The sequence below is a fragment of the Gopherus evgoodei genome, chromosome 19 (assembly GCF_007399415.2).
Source record: "Gopherus evgoodei ecotype Sinaloan lineage chromosome 19, rGopEvg1_v1.p, whole genome shotgun sequence".
Taxonomy (NCBI): Eukaryota; Metazoa; Chordata; order Testudines; family Testudinidae; genus Gopherus; species Gopherus evgoodei.
Window position 1 is genome coordinate 8,138,046 of NC_044340.1, and position 17,902 is coordinate 8,155,947.

Here is a 17,902-nt window from a genome sequence, read left to right on the forward strand (position 1 = left end):
GTGGCTGCCCAAATCTTGCAGTGATCACTTAGGTGCTGGCCTATTTAAAAAAATGCTCCCAAAAGGCAAATCTTTCTCCTGCCACTTCCCCACAACTGATTCCTCCTCAGCCATTCTGAAGGACTTCAGGATTCCCTGGGGAAGCTTGTACACTACCCAGCTGGTATATTAATAAGATGTCACCATTAAGCATCCTCCTGGTTATTGGGTCCTGAAGACAGTCCCTCCAGCCAGCTGCCCACAATCCAAATGACCTCTGCTCAAATAGTTATGTTAAAGGAATTGTCTGGACTGAGTTTCTGAGGCTGCAGAGTTCTCTACTGCAAAGGGATGTTATGAAGATAGATAAATTAAAGATTGTGTGGTGCTCTGATACTACAGAGATGGAGGCAGTATACAGAACTGGACGCATATGGGTGGGAAGCAAATAGATATTTAGCTGAAAATTTATTTTGGGGAGTTCCAAAACTATTCATGAATTTGGGTCAAATGTGACAAATAGTTTTAAACAGAAAAACCTGAACAATCAAGAAGTCTCAATGTTTCATTTCGGGTTTTCATTTTGAGACAGCATTTTGTTTTCAAATTTTGCCAACTTAAACACACAGCCCCCAAAAGGGGGTGAAAAACACCTGAAATTTTTTCAAATCAAAATGAAACACTTGGCGGGGGGAAAACATGATGACTTGACTAAAACATTTTGGTTCACTAGAAACATATCGAAAACATCCAATATTTTTGTTTTGAGTTGACCTGAAACAACTGAGGAGAGTTAGCAGTATTTCAAAGGGACACCATTAAGGGCCCAAAAGCAAGCTATTCCATTGGGTAGGAAAGATAGAAAATGTGGCAAAAGACTTGCTTGGCTTAGCCATGAGATCTTGCAAGATCTAAAAAATAAAAACAAATCATATAAAAATGGAAACTAGGACAAATTAGTAAGGATGAATATAGGCAAACAACACAGGAATGCAGGGGCAAGATTAGGAAGGCAAAGGCAAAAAATGAGCTTAAACTAGCTACAAGAATAAAGGGAAACAAGAAGACTTTTTATCAATACATTAGAAGCAAGATAAAGACCACGTACTGGGTAGGCCCACTGCTCAGTGAGGAGGGAGAAACAGTAACAGGAAACTTGGAAATGGCAGAGATGCTCAATGATATCTTTGTTTTGGTCTTCACCAAGAAGTCTGAAGGAATGCTTAACATAGTGAATTCTAATGGGAAGGGAGTTGGTTTGGAAGATAAAATTAAAAAAAGAACAAGTTAAAAATCACTTAGAAAAGTTAGATGCCTGCAAGTCATCAAAGCCTGATGAAATTCATCCTAGAATACTCAAGGAGCTAATAGAGGAGGTATTTGAACCTCTAGCTATTATCTTTGGAAAATCATTGGAGACAGGAGAGATTCCAGAAGACTGGAAAAGGGTGAATATAGTGTCCATCTATAAAACGGGAAATAAAAACAACCCAGGAAACTACAGACCAATTAGTTTAACTTCCGTGCCAGGGAAGACAATGGAGCGAGTAATTAAGGAAATCATCTGCAAACACTTGGAAGATGGTAAGGTGATAGGGAATAGCCAGCATGGATTTGTAAAAAACAAATCATGTCAAACCAATCTGATAGCTTTCTTTGATAAGATAACAAGTCTTGTGGATAAGAGAGAAGCAGTGGATGTGGTATACCTAGACTTTAGTAAGGCATTTGATACAGTCTCACATGATATTCTTATCAATAAACTAGACAAATACAACTTTGATGGGGCTACTATAAGGTGGGTGCATAACTGACTGGATAACCGTACTCAGCGAGTAGTTATTAATGGTTCCCAATCCTGCTGGAAAGGTATAGCAAGTGGGGTTCCGCAGGGGTCTGTTTTGGGACCGGCTCTGTTCAATATCTTCATCAACGACTTAGATATTGGCATAGAAAGTACGCTTATTAATTTTGCAGATGATACCAAACTGGGAGGGATTGCAACTGCTTTGGAGGATAGGATCATAATTCAAAATGATCTGGACAAATAGGAGAAATGGTCTGAGGTAAACAGGTGAAGTTTAATAAAGACAAATGCAAAATGCTCCACTTAGAAAGGAACAGTCAATTTCACACATACAGAATGGGAAGAGACTGTCTAGGAAGGAGTACGGCAGAAAGGGATCCAGGAGTTATAGTGGACCATGAGCTAAATATGAGTCAACAGTATGATGCTATTGCAAAAAAAACAAACGTGATTCTGGGATGCATTAACAGGTGTATTGTGAGCAAGACATGAGAAGTCATTCTTCCGCTTTACTCTGCGCTGGTTAGGCCTCAGCTGGAGTATTGTGTCCAGTTCTGGGCACCGCATTTCAAGAAAGATGTGGAGAAATTGGAGAGGGTCCAAAGAAGAGCAACAAAAATGATTAAAGGTCTTGAGAACATGACCTATGAAAGAAAGTTGAAAGAACTGAGTTTCTTTAGCTTGGAAAAGAGAAGGCTGAGAGGAGACATGGTAACAGTTTTCAGGTATCTAAAAGGGTATCATGAGGAGGAGAGAGAAAACTTGTATATCTTAGCCTCTAAGGATAGAACAAAAAGCAATGGGCTTAAACTGCAGCAAGGGAGGTTTAGGTTGGACATTAGGAAAAAGTTCCTAACAGTCAAGGTGGTTAAACACTGGAATAAACTGCCTAGGGAGGTTGTGGAATCTCCATCTCTGGAGATATTTAAGAGTAGGTTAGATAAATGTCTATCAGGGATGGTCTAGACAGTATTTGGTCCTGCCATGAGGGCAGGGGACTGGACTTGATGACCTCTCGAGGTCCCTTCCAGCTCTACGAACTATGAATCTATTTCAGCTGATTCAAAGACTTTTGTTTGTTTGTTTGTTTCAATGAAAAAAAATTGTTTAGGTTTGAATCAAAATGGATTTTTTTCCACATTTTTCGATTCAGCTGCCAAATTCAAAATCAATTATTCACTCAGCTCTAGCCAGATAAATCACTTAGATACACTGAAAGAACTTGAGATCTTTGGTCTCAAACACAGAACTCTACCGTATGAGCAAAAAGGAGTTACTCTTTTAGCAGGCAGTAGCAGTAGGAGGCTGCCATCCTCTGTGTACCACTAGAGGCAGATGCAAAGCGTGACTTTACAAATGTATTATGCAAACAATACACTATTGGCAGTTCAGCGTCATAGCAAATGCATGACTACTTCCATCCTGTGCAGATAGGCAATGAAAATAAGTAGTGGAGGAAGCCCCTTTGCTCCCAGAGTATTGGGAATGTGGAGGAGGTAGAAATGGGAAGGCTGGAACTCACAGGTCGTTTTGTCCTTCTTCCTGAGCCAGACAATGCCTGTAATTTTACATTTATGAATTCATATTGGGGGATTGCTGGATAGGTCTGTAATTGCCTTCAGGATTACTCTGTATGAGGGTAGGGAGAATATTCCCAGTGTTGTTAGATGTCATCTCACTGCAGACTGAACAGAGGGAAAACGTTCCGAGCGCAGCCATGACATATCTCTGTGTGGGAGGAGAGGCTTTCAAGCTGCAGAGTCTTCCTCTGCCGAGATTATTACAAGGTCAGCTGGCACTGCAGATGCAAATATGCCAAGAACAAGATGCAGACGTGCTGGGAGGCAGGGACCCAGGCATGTTAGCATCATCAACAGACCTGGATCCTGGCCACAGTAGACAGCAATGAAGACACAGCACGGTTCATAGATATGTGCAGCAAAGCACATTTTTATCTGAATTCACACTATATTGCATCATTTGACATTTTGGAGTCCTGGCTTCAGCAGACTCTGAATTTTAGTTGGAAGGACGGAAGACTATTAAAATACTACATATTCCCACAGCAATGATCAGAGGCTGTTAGAGGCCTAGTGAATCGACTACTGGCCTACACATCAGGAAACCTAAACTGTATTCTTGTCTCTGCCACTGATCTGCTGTGTGACCTTGGGCAAATCATTTCATGTCTCTACGCCTGTTTGCCACATACCTCCTTTATCTGCTTAGAGCAGTATGAATATGCTACTATTAATAAATAATGCATCTTACAATGGTTATTTGCATCTATATGCCAGCAGGAATGGGAGCATTATAGGAGTTAGATTAAATTTTACTGTTGTGCATTAGAAATACTTCTACAGAATATCCTAGTATTTTTTCTCCTTTTAATAAAGGCTAAATTATGTTGGAGCCATGAACATTCCTAATATTTCACTGCCCTCTAATTCCCTCCATTATGCCTATATCAGCCCACTTATCCTTCCAGCAGATGAGTTTTGGATGCCTTTCTTTCCATCTAGAAGGTGTCTGTGTTAAATTTATCTATAGAATGGATTACCATCTCCAAGGAACAAATCAAAGTATAGGCACCAGAGACCTGTGATTAGGGGCCCAGGTGTCACGTGATGAGGGCAGGATTTCAGAAGTGAGTTACACCCATATGGGTTTATGGATGCAAAGAAAAGCTTGAAAGTATGATCCAAAGCAGGGCTATTTGCCAGAGTGTGAAGACCACCTGAAACAACAGCTCTCAGAGTTGTGAACTGCCTCATGCAGCTCAGTGGGGTGTTAACTCCAAATCTCACTGCTCTGGGGGCCCTAGCAATCACCATCCCAGCAATGGACTCTGTGGGGCAAGAGAAGAGCATACAAGGCCTGGCCTATGCTTCCAAGCAGATACATTCCAGCTGCTGAGGTTAACTCTGGGATTTTCTATGCTGCAACATCTCTCTCTCCAGCAGGGAGAAGAGACCCCTGTAGCTGGTGCTAGGGAGGAAAAAGAGATTCCCACACTTCTGTGGGAGGGGAGTGTGGATCCATGCCAATTCAGGTGGGGGAACAGGGACACAGCACAAGGGTGGAGCCATGGAGAATCCAAGTTGCGCTGTGCCTGGGCTGCCAGATTGCCTTAACCCAAACCGCCTGTTTCCGTCTGAGGTCAAAGGCAGAAAGCATAGACGCTTCCCCTCCTCAGCCCCTTTAAGGTTATTGAGATCCTAATAGCCAGCAAAAGAAAACTGAATCAGCACAGAGAGCTGAATGACCCAAGTCTCAGTGATCAAGCAAAGTCAGATACCGCCTCCACTGAGCTCATTTTCTGCTGGGCTTCTCAGTCAAGAGTAGCTTCTTCCTGGCCAGCATGGCAGGAACTGTCCTGAGCTCGTGTCAGCTGAACATCCCTGGCCAGGCTAGCTCAGCTGAACTTCACTCTTATGTCTCAGGGTGACACAATCAAATGAAACCTCTGCCTAGATTGGACTCAACGTGGAGAGCAGAACCTGCACCCTGGTTGAGTTTTGTGCAGGTGTTGGGCAAAACAGGTTGATCTTGTTTCGTTTTAATTTTGACTGCTATAAAAGATCCAGACTGATAAGCCCTGCCCATATGAGAGAATGGGAGAATGAGGCCCCCGAACTATGTCTCCCAGGAGGCACTGCGACAGCTTAGGCAGATGCAATTCAATATCAAAAACATTTTGTTTTGGTTCAGTTCAACAACCCAAAATGTTTCGATTAAGGTCAAACCAACCCAAAATGAAATATTTCATTTAGATGTTCCCAAGGGGAAATTGAAACATTTTGACAAAAATCAAGATTTTTCCTATGGAAAAGCATTTTCCTTTCATAAGTCGTTTTGATGGAAAATCCCTGACCAGCTCTGCTGAGTGTCTTGTGCTAGAATATAAAGGAAGTGGTCCCAATTCTGGGTTCCCATCTGTTTACTTTACACTGCTGTGGTGGTACAAAAGATGGGCTTAGCTGCTCACCTGGGAATGTGGCTGCAGCCATATCAAATTTGAGAGCAGCTACACCTGATTTCTTCAGGATGGCACTGGATTTGGAACAGAGTGGCTTGCCCCATGGACTGGAGAGCCTGAGTCTAAGCCAACTCTGATGACAAAATGAGCCCAACCTTAGATTAATCAGGTGATCCCAATATAGAAAGAGCAGAAAGCCTTAAGAGGAGGGAGGTTTGGCAATGTTGGTAGGTACTGCAGGGAACAAGAAAGCATTTGAATTAACTGAGGAAAAGCCAAGAAGCAGGACAGAGTGAAGAATGCTCTCCAGTCAGGAAAACCAGGGGAGAGAACCTATCCAAACCGAGAGAGACTGGAAAGACCTGTGGTGAAGAACAAATTTTGGTGAAGGAAATCCTAGGAAGCAAAAAGACAGGGAGATGGGGAGGTGGGGCTGTGCCAAGAAGAAACTGGGTTGAAGGCTGTGGGAGTTTGCATTATATGTTAAAAAGATTGTGTTATTTTGGATAACTGAGTGGGAGATAAGAGACTGAACTAGGGTTGGAGTCTGGAGGGCCAGTATGAACCTGAGATGTAAATAAATGGGTGCCCTTGTGGGGGTGGTTGGAGTTACCTTTGAAGTGTGAGATCTTAAAGGAACTCTGAAAAGGGGGGAAATGGGGAGGGAGGGTGCTGTAGAGTGACTTCTGGCCATGAGAGGGTACTCAGGAGGTGGCTGCCCATGTTACAGGATCTTATGGTCTATGGTTCGGCTTCTCTGTAGAATGCTCTGCTCTCCTGATAGAGATGGGCAGTCTCCTTGATGTAGTGTGTTCACTGCTGAGCACTAAAGAGGTTGACCTAGGTCTTTGCCAGGGATAGGAACACTGATTTCAGGAGTAGAAGAGTAACTCCCTCCTACTCCTTAAATGCCTGCTCATTTCTGTAGCTGAACTTTTTCTATGTTTCTAAACTGTTTGCTTTCTTTTCACTGTTACTTATAGTTTCAGTAACCTCTGCTTCTAGCCAGGACCAGAAATGACTATGCTGGAAAAGTCTATTCTCAAGTCATCAATAACCCACCCACAAACAGTAACGTAACCAAAATCTCAGATGAGAATCTGCTAGCCTGAGAGGTTTGGAGAGAAGAGTTGTGCTCCTTTTGAGGAGGCTCTGGTACTCGATTATACTGAGGTGAGAGTGCCCAGTGATGGGTACCTTAGAAATTATTCCAGCCATCCTAACCTTCTGAGAACTGAGCAAACCCTATCTCCTCTTGAGGTTCTTGGATCAGTAGTTCCAGCTGCCTGTCCTTTGGAGTCCCATGCTCTGTTCAGTCTACCATCCTACAGTTAGGACAGTCAGTTCCCAGATCTTTGTGGGGTCTAAGAAGGAACTCCACAAAGTCTTACTGTTTAGCCTCTGTTAGAAGTCAGCTGGTGCTTCTAATTTTCATAAATGAATGTGCTTAAAGTCCTCCCTAGTCCTTCACATGCAGCTGGTCTGATCTTTCAGATGCTTTTTCACTGTAGGATGTCTGTAGGGATGTGATGTGATATTTTTTTTTCCTTTTTTTTTGTGGGGCAGGGTGGATCTGAACTACACTGCTGCTGGTTAATAGGAGACTGAACCACGGTTGCAAAACAAAACCTATCCTGTAGCTCTTGACAGCTAGCATTAGCCTGCCCAGTGATTCAAGGACCCAAGCTAACATTTGAATGGTCTGCTGTCTTATCTCCAGAAATGTATTAGGAGATGGATAAGTTCCACTCACAAGCAACAGTTTCTGTGTCATAGCAGAGGCCGTCATGTGCCAAAGGCCAGGAACATGGTAATGTTAAGGTCTGTTGCATCTGGTAGCCTCCCATTTATAAAGAACTGGCTTAGGAACCAATCTTTTCCTGAAGTGCATTCACAGCTCCTGTCAACTTTGGGAGGGTGGGGTGGCGGGGGAGAGAGAGGAGAGAGAGAGAGAAACACACACACACACACACACACGTGCATGCTAAGGGCAGAAGTCATCTCTGACTCTTCAGAAACCTCAAGTGCCCTAGGGGATCACCAATTCCTGTAGTAAAAGACAGAACTTCACTATGGGAATACATTGCATTTTGTTCCCTGGTAGCATTCCTCTTTTTCCAGTTGTACTAGTGGCTGTCACTGAGGCAGACATTTGCCCTATGCCAGTGCAAGATGTATGCACCACATAAATCCCATAAAAAATGTGGGTGGGTGCATTGGCTTGTGCATGGGGTGGAAGTCACACAGACTGATCTAGCCCATATGGGGTTCAGAATGGCGTCCTCTACCTCTTCCACTCACACTCTGTCTTTGGGACTCCAGAGAGCAGCATGACATAGCATTCAGTACACAGACCTATCAGCCAGCACTTCTGAGTCCCAATCCCAACCCTGCAATGATCTTTCCTCTTTAGCCCTGGTCACATCACTTAGTCTGTCTGACTCTATTTCCCCATCTGCAGAAAGGGAAGGCTAATTATAGCGCACATAGCATAAATACTACAGTATTAATCAAAATTGAGTGGGTGTAGATTGTAGTTATACCACTACTTCACAAGTGTTGCAAAAACTAATGCTTGTATGCTGGTAAGTACTGTTATTCTTTTAAGGTGAAACTCACCTGTGTGCAGAGGACCATCCCAAGGTCTATATACCACTTGAACCCTCATATTAGACACCTGGTGCCTTTTGGGGAAAATATGCTTTAGTCAAACATAAGTTATAGGGCTATTAGGAATAACTGGATGAAATACTCTGTCCTGTATTACACAGAAAATCACACTAGATGATCTATTGGTGCCTTCTGGCCTTGAAACCAGGGACCTCAGTAGTGATTAATCTTCTTGCTGGGTGAAATTCACCCACAATCAACATATATTCAGTGGGCACCACTGCATCATTGGTGAGGGAAACATGCTGTCCTGTCTCCTCCTCCTCCTCCTCCTTCCCCCCTACATCAATTTCCTTTTGACAGTTATTTATTTGAACTATGTATGAATGACTTAGCTGGAAACATTCATCAGTCTCTGGTAGTTTTGAAATATTAATGTATTTTTATTGTGTATTTTATTTCTTCTTTACAGCCATTAATGTGCTGCTGCTGGGGCAGGGGATTCTTTCATGCATTTATAAATGTTAGATTTTGCTGCATGGCCTGGAAATAAATTCTTGAAATGGTTCCCTTGATTCCCAAGTTGCTTGAAAAGCTGCTGGGAATATTCCCAATGGTTGCTGATGCTGTGGAAGGCAGGAAGCTCGCATGCCACCTGGTGTAACTGGATTTTTCCAAGAAACTGTCATAGGCCCTGCGCTTAAAATAGCATCTCTACAGTAGAAGAGTAGCTGTGTAATGGATATAGACTTCTTTTAGGAACAGGGATGTGTCAGTTAAACAATTGTCCTGGTTCTTGTGCTGAGATACTCAGTTGAGAAATTTCACTGAAATTCAGCTGCATGCAAGAACTGTGGAATCTGGCCACAACTGCACAGCTGAGAATTCTCTGGGCAGAGCTAGTTGCTGTCCCAATATAGCAGAAGGAGAGGAGATAGGGAAGAAGAGTGTTCTGCTGCCGCAATTCACAGCAGGTGTGTGGGGCACAGCACCTAGGCTGATCTAACTGATGCTGGGGTGGGAGGACATAAGTGGTTCCCTGATGACCCACCCACCCCAAAACCCTTCCTATACCAAATGGAGCTGGCACAAGAGACAAACTGGCCTTTCTTCTTAACAGGGAAATGGATGTCTTGGGAATTGGCAATGGGACATGGAGCCTGCCCTCTATAACAGATCTCTAGTTCAAATCAAGCCCAGGTTAGTCATGAGTGACTCTTTCCTCATCTCTGGTCAACGTCTAGTGACCTCGGTACACATCTCAAAAGGCCAGGCTCCATGTTCCAAAAAGCCATCACCGCAAACTGGAACTAATGGCGACAGAAAAGCCATGGATTTATTGGTCAGGCACTGTAAGCTCATCTATGTACACCACGCCCACCACGGTAGTGTCTGGGCTCCTTACAGCTCTCTCCCGAATCTAGACCTGGTCCCGTCCAGTCTCCTGGATAAGGCTGGGACCTACTGCCAGTGCAATTTGGAGGAAGCTCTGTCTCTGCTGGAGCTGTTTTCTGAGGCCTTCAGCTCCATGGTTGCCAGTCTGGTGCCCAGGGCTTACTATAGCCCATCTTGAGTCACCAGAATTGCCAAGACTAGACTGCAGACTGCACCGGGGGGGAGGGGTGGACCAGCTGTGCCATGTTTAGGACTGAAAACCATTGCCTCACTTTTTACAGATCCAGACTAACATGGCTACCCCTCTGATACTTGAAACCTTAAACAGTGTAAAACAGGGCTTAAAAAATAACCAATGTACTTTGTATGTAGCACCTGACGGCCGAAGGAAAAGAGGAAGGATGGTCCCATGGCTGGGGCACTAGCTGGACTTTAGGACAGCTGGGTTCAGTTCCCTGCTCTCCTGCAAACTCTGTGACCTTGGTTAGGCCCAGATCTTCAAAAGTATTTAGGTGCCCAACTCCCAGTGAAAACATCTACATCCCTTTGATCTGGGCCTTAGTCTGTCTGTGCTGGAATTTTCCATCTGTAAAATGGCAGTAATAGCACTGTCTATCTCAGAAGGGCGTTGTGGGGATAACTACATTACGGACTGGAAGGGACTCAATATGCTGCAAGAATTAGGTCCATATAAATACCTTCATATAGACAGGACACAGAGTTGGAACCCATCTTACAGAAGTGGCTAAACAGCTGGAATTGGTTGGATCTGAGGAGCACATCAAGGAGGAGAACCCAAGGTGAGCTAGAAGGTGAACGTTTATGCAAATAAAGTACCCAGATGAAAGAACCAACAATCTTCCTCTTGTCAGTGATTGTTTTGAATCCCGGCAACCTTGGGAGGAAATTCAATCTATTTTCATAAAATTGTTCACATTATTGCACTGCTGCTAATGCGTTTTTGTCTTGTCCTCATAAACGTTGATGCCTAGACAGCCCTGGAGACCAAAGTCATGGCTTATCCCTAGAACGTGTTCTACACAAACAGTGCAAGCTTACACACCCACACAATGTGCCTCAGCCCTGGGCCATAGGGACACCACTATGGCTGCCAGGGGAGCTCACGCGCTAGTCGCTTCTCTGCTGAGTCAGCAAAACAAGGGTCCAATAGGTGAGCATGAGGGGGGCTAAATTAGGAATTGGACAGAAACTAACACACCTGTGAGTGACCAAACCATTAAAAAAATATCAAGAAAGTTTAGATCACTGCTGTTTGGCCTGGATTCATACCAGACAACGGTCCTGTATATCTTTAAAAGAACTATCTATTTCCCTAGGTTAGCATTATCTTCTCATTACCATATCAAAGGCAGTGCGGGCAGACTCCTCCACTTGTTCCTTAGCAGAGGTGGGTGGAACACTGGGAGTTCTGATTCTTAGCGATTGCTACAGAAACTTTTTCTTTCCCTGGTCAGCTCGCATTCCTGTCTTCCAAGTTTCACTTGGAGTTTGAGGATGGAAGGAGTCCCAAAGCACAGAGCAAACTTGAGCCAAAGAAGTTGACTGCCACTTAGTTTTCAGTTACTTAGCTGAGATTCCTGTGAGTTTCATTGAAACCTCAGTCTCATTCAAGTGCATTGAGGGAGATGGGAGTTGGAAATGATGATCTAAGAGTCCAGTGCTGATTCTTCTGATCCTTTTTTTTTCTTCAATATGATGTCAGGTTAATGACTGACAAATGAGGAGTGACATCTCTAGTTCCTGGAGACCAAATTGCATAACAAATTAAAAGGATTCCTCAAGGCACCAGTACTCTCCTATCCCTGTGCTAGCTGTGAAGCCTCAGACAGATGCAGCTGACTCAGAGCAAGCTACAGATCCTGTGCCCGTGAAAGAGACAGATTTGAACAATATCCCTTGTGGGTAATAAGACAGTCTGTCCTCATCAAGGGGGATGACTGGTGTATGTGTGATTGAGCCTTGGGGAGGGGAGTGTCTTGCCCATCTCAATGAAGGCTCATAAAAATCTGGCCATATCATTTGAATTCTACAGGAACCAGAATAAACCAAAACTGGTGTTTGTGATTGATTTTTGGAGATTTTTATTTTTATTTCCTCAGAGCCATTTACTTTTACCAAAATGATGCTAAGGCTTGTTCTGTAGTGCTGTTTTCACCTTCCAGCAACTAAAAGTTCCATGATCTCCCACAATTTCAGCCCCATGAATGGCTCCTTGAGGCCTTTACAAAATGAAACACACACATTTTGGCATTGGGGTGCACACCTAATAAAGCTGAGAGATGAGATCGATCCAATATTTGGCACAACCCCATTGCTATCACTTACTTAATAGCATGTGGCCTCAGGCAGCCAAAATACCCAGAGAATAAGTCAGATTCTGGTCTCTTGCTGGTGTAAATTGGGAGTGACTCCATTGAAATCAGTGGAAAACTCCCCGAGTTTACACCAATGGATGTGAGCAGAGAATCAATCCCAAAGAGTCCAAATTTTGTGCACATGCTCCCACATCCAGTTGTTAAAGTAGAGAAATAGACTCTGAAAGGCCATTAATGTGGATTGAAACAGGACACTTAGCTCTGACTGTACAAAGCAATGGGGCAGGTGGAACTGTGGACCAGTGTGACTTCCCCGAGCCAGGATAAGAGCGGGAGCTGTGCTAGTTCATGCTCCCATTCAGTTTAACTCTTATGCCCCCACTCCCCACCCCCATCCTCCACCCAAGCCACCCCATCACTGTTTGTGGGCAAAGATGAGTGTCAACATCACATAGCACCAGCAGATGGCGCTACCTGTTAATCACTAGAGCTTCAGTCTGTGGACAGGGAGAAGGTGGGAACCAGCTGGAAAGATGGAAGATTTTTATTTTAACTGTCTAAAAGCAGTCACACATCGCTCATGCAAAACAGTGTGAATTAGGCTGGCCAGTCGGAGTCCAGCTGTAGGTGGGAAGGGGCCCACGTCCCAGAAAGAGCTCTATCATTGGTCCGGTTGTTGGCATTTTCAGCAGAGAATCCGAGGACTGAATGGGCCATCGAGCCTGTAGCCCACTTTCACCCTTAAAGGGGGTCCCTTCGGTTCAGAGTTGAGGTGTGTTGATGGGGGATGTCATGTTGCAAGCACATCTTCATGCTGCACATGCTCTGTTGGCTCTGTGGATATAAAGGACCCTTCGCTCCACAGCAGTCAGTCTGGCAGCTTTCCCTAGCATGAAAGGTCATTTCAAATTTTATTGAAAGGTTTTTTAGAAAAAAGGAGAGCTGATGCCTGTGTGAAGGTGACACCATCCTCAGCGCTGTGCTGGCAACAGCATCCGGAGCCATGTCCTGGTCCCAAAAGAGGCAGAACCAACACTCCATCCCCACTAGGAACTTGCTCTCTGAGAACATAACTCCTGCCACAGAAGAAAAGGGGAGGCACTGCAAAGGTAAGTGATTTTATTTTACATAAAATCTCATTGGATTATGAATATGGGGTCAGCTGGATACATGCATATCCTGTCTGTGAGATTTCTGGTGTGAGATCTTGCTTCACCTGTATCAAGACTTCAGGAGGGTCCCGCTCCTTTGATATGCTGTCTGTGACATTCCACCTACCTGCAGAGGAGCTGCCTCTTTCTGCAGCATATCTAGCCAGGGTGGGCTGGCCTCTCTCATCAAAAGTCAATGGTCACACATGCATAATGCAAACTATTCAGTGTTAATGCAAGGAATGTGCAAAGGTTGTCTTTAATGAGCATTGATCCCTACATAAACAACACTTGCATTCTTACTGGTATGTGAGTTGGAGTGGGGGGGATTGCTCTACTCAGGGCCTGTTGGTGGGAAAGCTCTGTCTTCTGCATCCATGGCTTTCTTACTTCCAGGGCTGATGGTTCCAATTCAATGTAGCTGCCATGGAGAGGGTGGGGAGGTTATGATCATGCAGGGCAATGCTCAGGTACTGGAACCTGAACCAGTCTGATAGAGGGATTTTGAAGGTAACGGTTGATACCTTGAATTCAGCTATGTATTGAATGGTATGTCAGCGCAGAGAGTGGAGTGCTGGGCAGATGGGTTCTCCATGGCCTATGTTGCTGTGTGGATGGGTGACTGTGTTCTGCACTAACTGTAATAAAAGTGGGCAGCCTCTACAGAGCATTTTGGCGACGAGCCATGGCGATTCGCGCACTTGCCACCTCCAGGCAGCAGTCTGAATCAGACAGGAGGGGGCAGTGTCCTCTTGCTAGCTGTAGATGAGAAAAAGACATTTCACACCTGTGGCACTTTATATATCCAGAAGCTGTGGACCATGTTAATAATCTGAAGGCAGATGCCATCAAAGGAGGCTGATGTTTACAGAGGTGAATGCCCCAAATTATCCACTCCATTTGCTTTAAACCAAAGCCTCTCCTAAACTGAACGGTGTGGTTAGGTCTCCCCAGGAATCATTTCCCAGTTGCTTCTCAAATACCTGGGCCCACTTCTTTTTATCCAGTTTTTGATGTCTTCCAAACATGTCAGATTAATAGGACTGTAGGTATCGTTGCTCAGCATTTTTTCCAATAGGCTAAGTTTGACTCTAAATGCGGTAATCAGATAATTTAGGCCCCAAACAAAGGTTTCTGTAAGCTAATAACCTAATACTTCATGCATCCAATTTTTGATGGCATCATAAGGAAAGACATGGACCTAGATGGTAAAAGGAGGTCTTGCTGTGAAGAACCTGCCCAGCAGATGTTAAATCTCAGAAGGGACAGCCGATCTCTTGTTTTCTAACAGATGGGAGTTCTAACTTCTAGCCTAATAATAACTAGAGAATTTTCATTAACAGTGCTTTTCAAACCTCTCTGGAAACAGCTTTGCTATTGGTGGTGCATGGATTTAAAGAGTCCTCTGCAGTGTTTGCATCCCAGAAATCATAACAGTGGCCTAGTGCATGGAGGTGCAACTAACTAGTCTCATTGTCCAAGTGGTGTGAAATGCAAAACGTAACATTCTTTCACTTTTACTGGTCCTAAAACGTTGGTAACAAAACTGGAAACAAAGTGAGTTTACCGCTGATCCACGTTTTACTGAGCTTTATTTAAAGCTGCGAGTATTTCCTATTAATTAGTGTAGCCAACACTTCTTGAAGTTTCAAAACTGATACTATTCCAGGCTGACTTTGGGTTGAATAAGAAGGGGTTTATGCATTGCACACTAGAGCGGGATTTTCCATTTTGCAAGAAATTCCAAAACTTCCACAAAAAAATTGGTCTGAAACAACACAAACAAATATTGAAATTTCCCACAAACTGAAATTCGGGGGGGGGGGGGGGGGGGGAAGAATCATTTTCAATCAATCAAACTTTTCCATTTTGGTAAAACTGAAATGTTTTATTTCAACTTTGACTTTTTATGTTGTTTTATATAAAATACAAAATTTTAAGCAATTGAAACCAAAAGTTGTTTCAAAACAGAAAATGGGAGCATTACATTCTGGGATTTTTCCTAAATGAAATGTTGTTAAAATCAACATACTTCTGCAAAATGTTCTGCTTTTAATGAATTGGTGTTTTCCAAAGGAAAAACATTTGTTGGAGAATATCTGACCGGGGCCAAATTCAGGATTGATTTATAAATAAATGCACCTGCTCTTCCACTGTTTGTTTCTCTTAGACCACTTACCAGCTGTTACCAATGTGTAAGGGAGTTTCAACTGGTATAACTTACATAGAAGATATAAGATGGTGTAAATGAAAGTAGGATGGCAATTCTTACCTTGCACCATCTTATGCATTCCCTGGCCCTTTAGCACGTGCCTCATGCCAGCTTAGACTCCTACGCAACTCTCTTAGACTCACACCCACTTGCTAATGTGTAGCTTACAACTCAGCACATATCTCAAGTTGGCCTACTGCATCTGAGTGTCAGGGAAAGTCTATTTTGCTCCATCCCGCGTTCCCTGTAGACTGACTTATACTCATATGTGAATTTGGCCCTTAGTCCCTGCGAGTCTCATCTGCTAGAAAACAGGAGATCAGGATTTTCTTCCAGAGGTAATATCTCCTGGACATGTTCTTCACATCAGGACCATCTAGGCCCACATCTTTCCTTATGATGCCATTGAACCTGGGATTACTGCACGTGACATTTACGCTTTGGATGAGGAAGTGCTTTTTTCTGGTGCCTGCTGATGTTTGGCAGCAAGAAAGAGGAGTTAAACAGCACAAGGGAAATGTGTCCACGTGGACTGGGAGACTGAGAGCCAGTTGCCCGGCAGCTAAGCTCTAGCAAGCAGCGGTAGCACACGCCCACACAGAATTCTTACTGCTGGCAAAACCAACAAACAATGGCCAAGGTTTGGGAGGTTTGCAAACAGAGCAAAATGCTTTTCCATCCTGCCTCCACAATTCTGCAGAGGAAAAAAAGGGAAGTTCAGCATGGGGCGGAAGGGAGCAGCGCAACTTTTATTCATTACTGCAAACGTGGTGACATGATCTGACTTTCCACTGGAGAAAATTCCTGGTTTTGCTCAGGGGAGTTTGCAAGTTCGGTGCGAAAGCAGCACAAGGGATACTGCAGGGCATGGCAGAAGTGTGTCAGCAGGGCTATGTGGGGATAGAATGCCTGGAATAACAGTGAGTGTAGAAGCTCAGGCAGGAGATGCGTTTAGAGAGAAGTATGTGAGCCCAGGACTGAAAAAATGAAGTGGGGCTCTGGGGCCAGGATTGAGGCGCACAATGGGGAAGCTTGTGCTGGCGTGACTTGTTCTGTGGCTACCCTTCAGTCTCCAGGCCTCAGTCGGACACCTGCAACAAGCCTGACATTTGCTTGCCAGAAGATAAAATCTCCTATTAAACTTAGTGATATTCTCAAATGAAGGCTATACAAATCAAAGCCAAGGAAGCAAGCAGGCCAGGGGGAGCATGGGGAATGTGCCTCTTGATCTAGCTGGCCAGAGGGAACCCCCGCTGCAGGGCGACTCCTTGTGCAATAATCTGATAGTTGACACGCAAAAGACAAGCTCCAGAGAGTCACTCTCTCCCTCTGCCTCCTTCCCCTTTGCACTCCTTGATCCATCCCAGAAGAGAAACCCACTATGCTTTTCACAGAGCTGATGAACACACACGAGTTCTCTGATAGCTGTGCAGCGCTCCAGCTACTGCATTTCCCCTGCCCTTCACTTTTAAAGATCTGCCTTTGTTTGCATGATTAAAAAAAAGAAAAATCACAACAGAGGAGGGCACAGGAAATGGGGGAGCTCAGAACCTTGCAGACAGAGAGGAGTGATGCATATGCATTGGGTCGCAGACACGCACAGAATTAGCAGGGAGAGCAAAGACCATGCAGTTGATAGGGGAGCACAATATCCTTTGCATTTTGCCAAGGAAATGAAGGAGCCTCTTATTTCCGCCAACCCCTCCCCAGACTGGCCTATTCTGTGCAAAGACGTGGCCCAAACCCCTCCCTCCCCTCGTTGCTTTCACTCTCAGCCACCTTTCCCTTTCCTGTTCATTCAGAACAGATGATGCTCCTGATCACATGTGCACAGCTCTTCTCCCTCCTCCCTTCCCTGGCCCTTTAAGTAGCTTTATTACTCGGAGAATTCATTTGTACTACACACAGCCAGAGAGAGGGAGCAGGCAAGAGAGGGAGATTTAACAGGCAAAAGTAGCACCGTGGTCTAGGGAACCATGGCATCTCTGTCAGAGCCAGCAAAGGCCTGGGATGGCTAGGGGCAGAGGATGTGTGCACTTAAATCCACAGCACAACATAAATGTTCTGTAATACCAGGAAGGAGGCAGTAGGGAGGGAAGAGCCTGGGATAAGAAGACCCTAATGCTCTGGTGATGGCATGGACTGGACGCCCTTCCAGTGACTGTTTTTACCTTCCTCCCAGTTCTGTCTCAACCGGCTCCCCCAAAAGCATGAAGGAGCAAGACTGATGCAGAGCCATTGTTAGCAAGTAAGTTACCCTGTTGTTTATTTGCTTCCCATCTTTCTCTCTCTCTCTTCTCTGGCTGCTGCCCAGAAGGCAGGAGGACTTCAGTGGACCGGTTCCTAGATCAGCTAAGCACAAGGATGCTCTACACAGCCACATGAGGGAGACAACAGGTAAATAGGTGCTGTCTCACTGCCAGGGGAAGATGG

General features: G+C 44.5%; 1 protein-coding gene across 1 annotated transcript in view; it reads left to right on the forward strand.

Annotated features, from left to right (window-relative positions):
• Positions 1–13,037: 13,037 nt before the first annotated feature.
• The window catches only part of KCNJ5 (potassium inwardly rectifying channel subfamily J member 5), a 36,845-nt gene continuing 31,980 nt past the window's right edge, over positions 13,038–17,902 (forward strand). The window contains exons 1-2 of the mRNA XM_030538212.1: positions 13,038–13,215; positions 17,652–17,717. The gene's annotated coding sequence lies outside the window, so the exon portion shown is untranslated. The remainder of the gene's footprint in view (positions 13,216–17,651; positions 17,718–17,902) is intronic.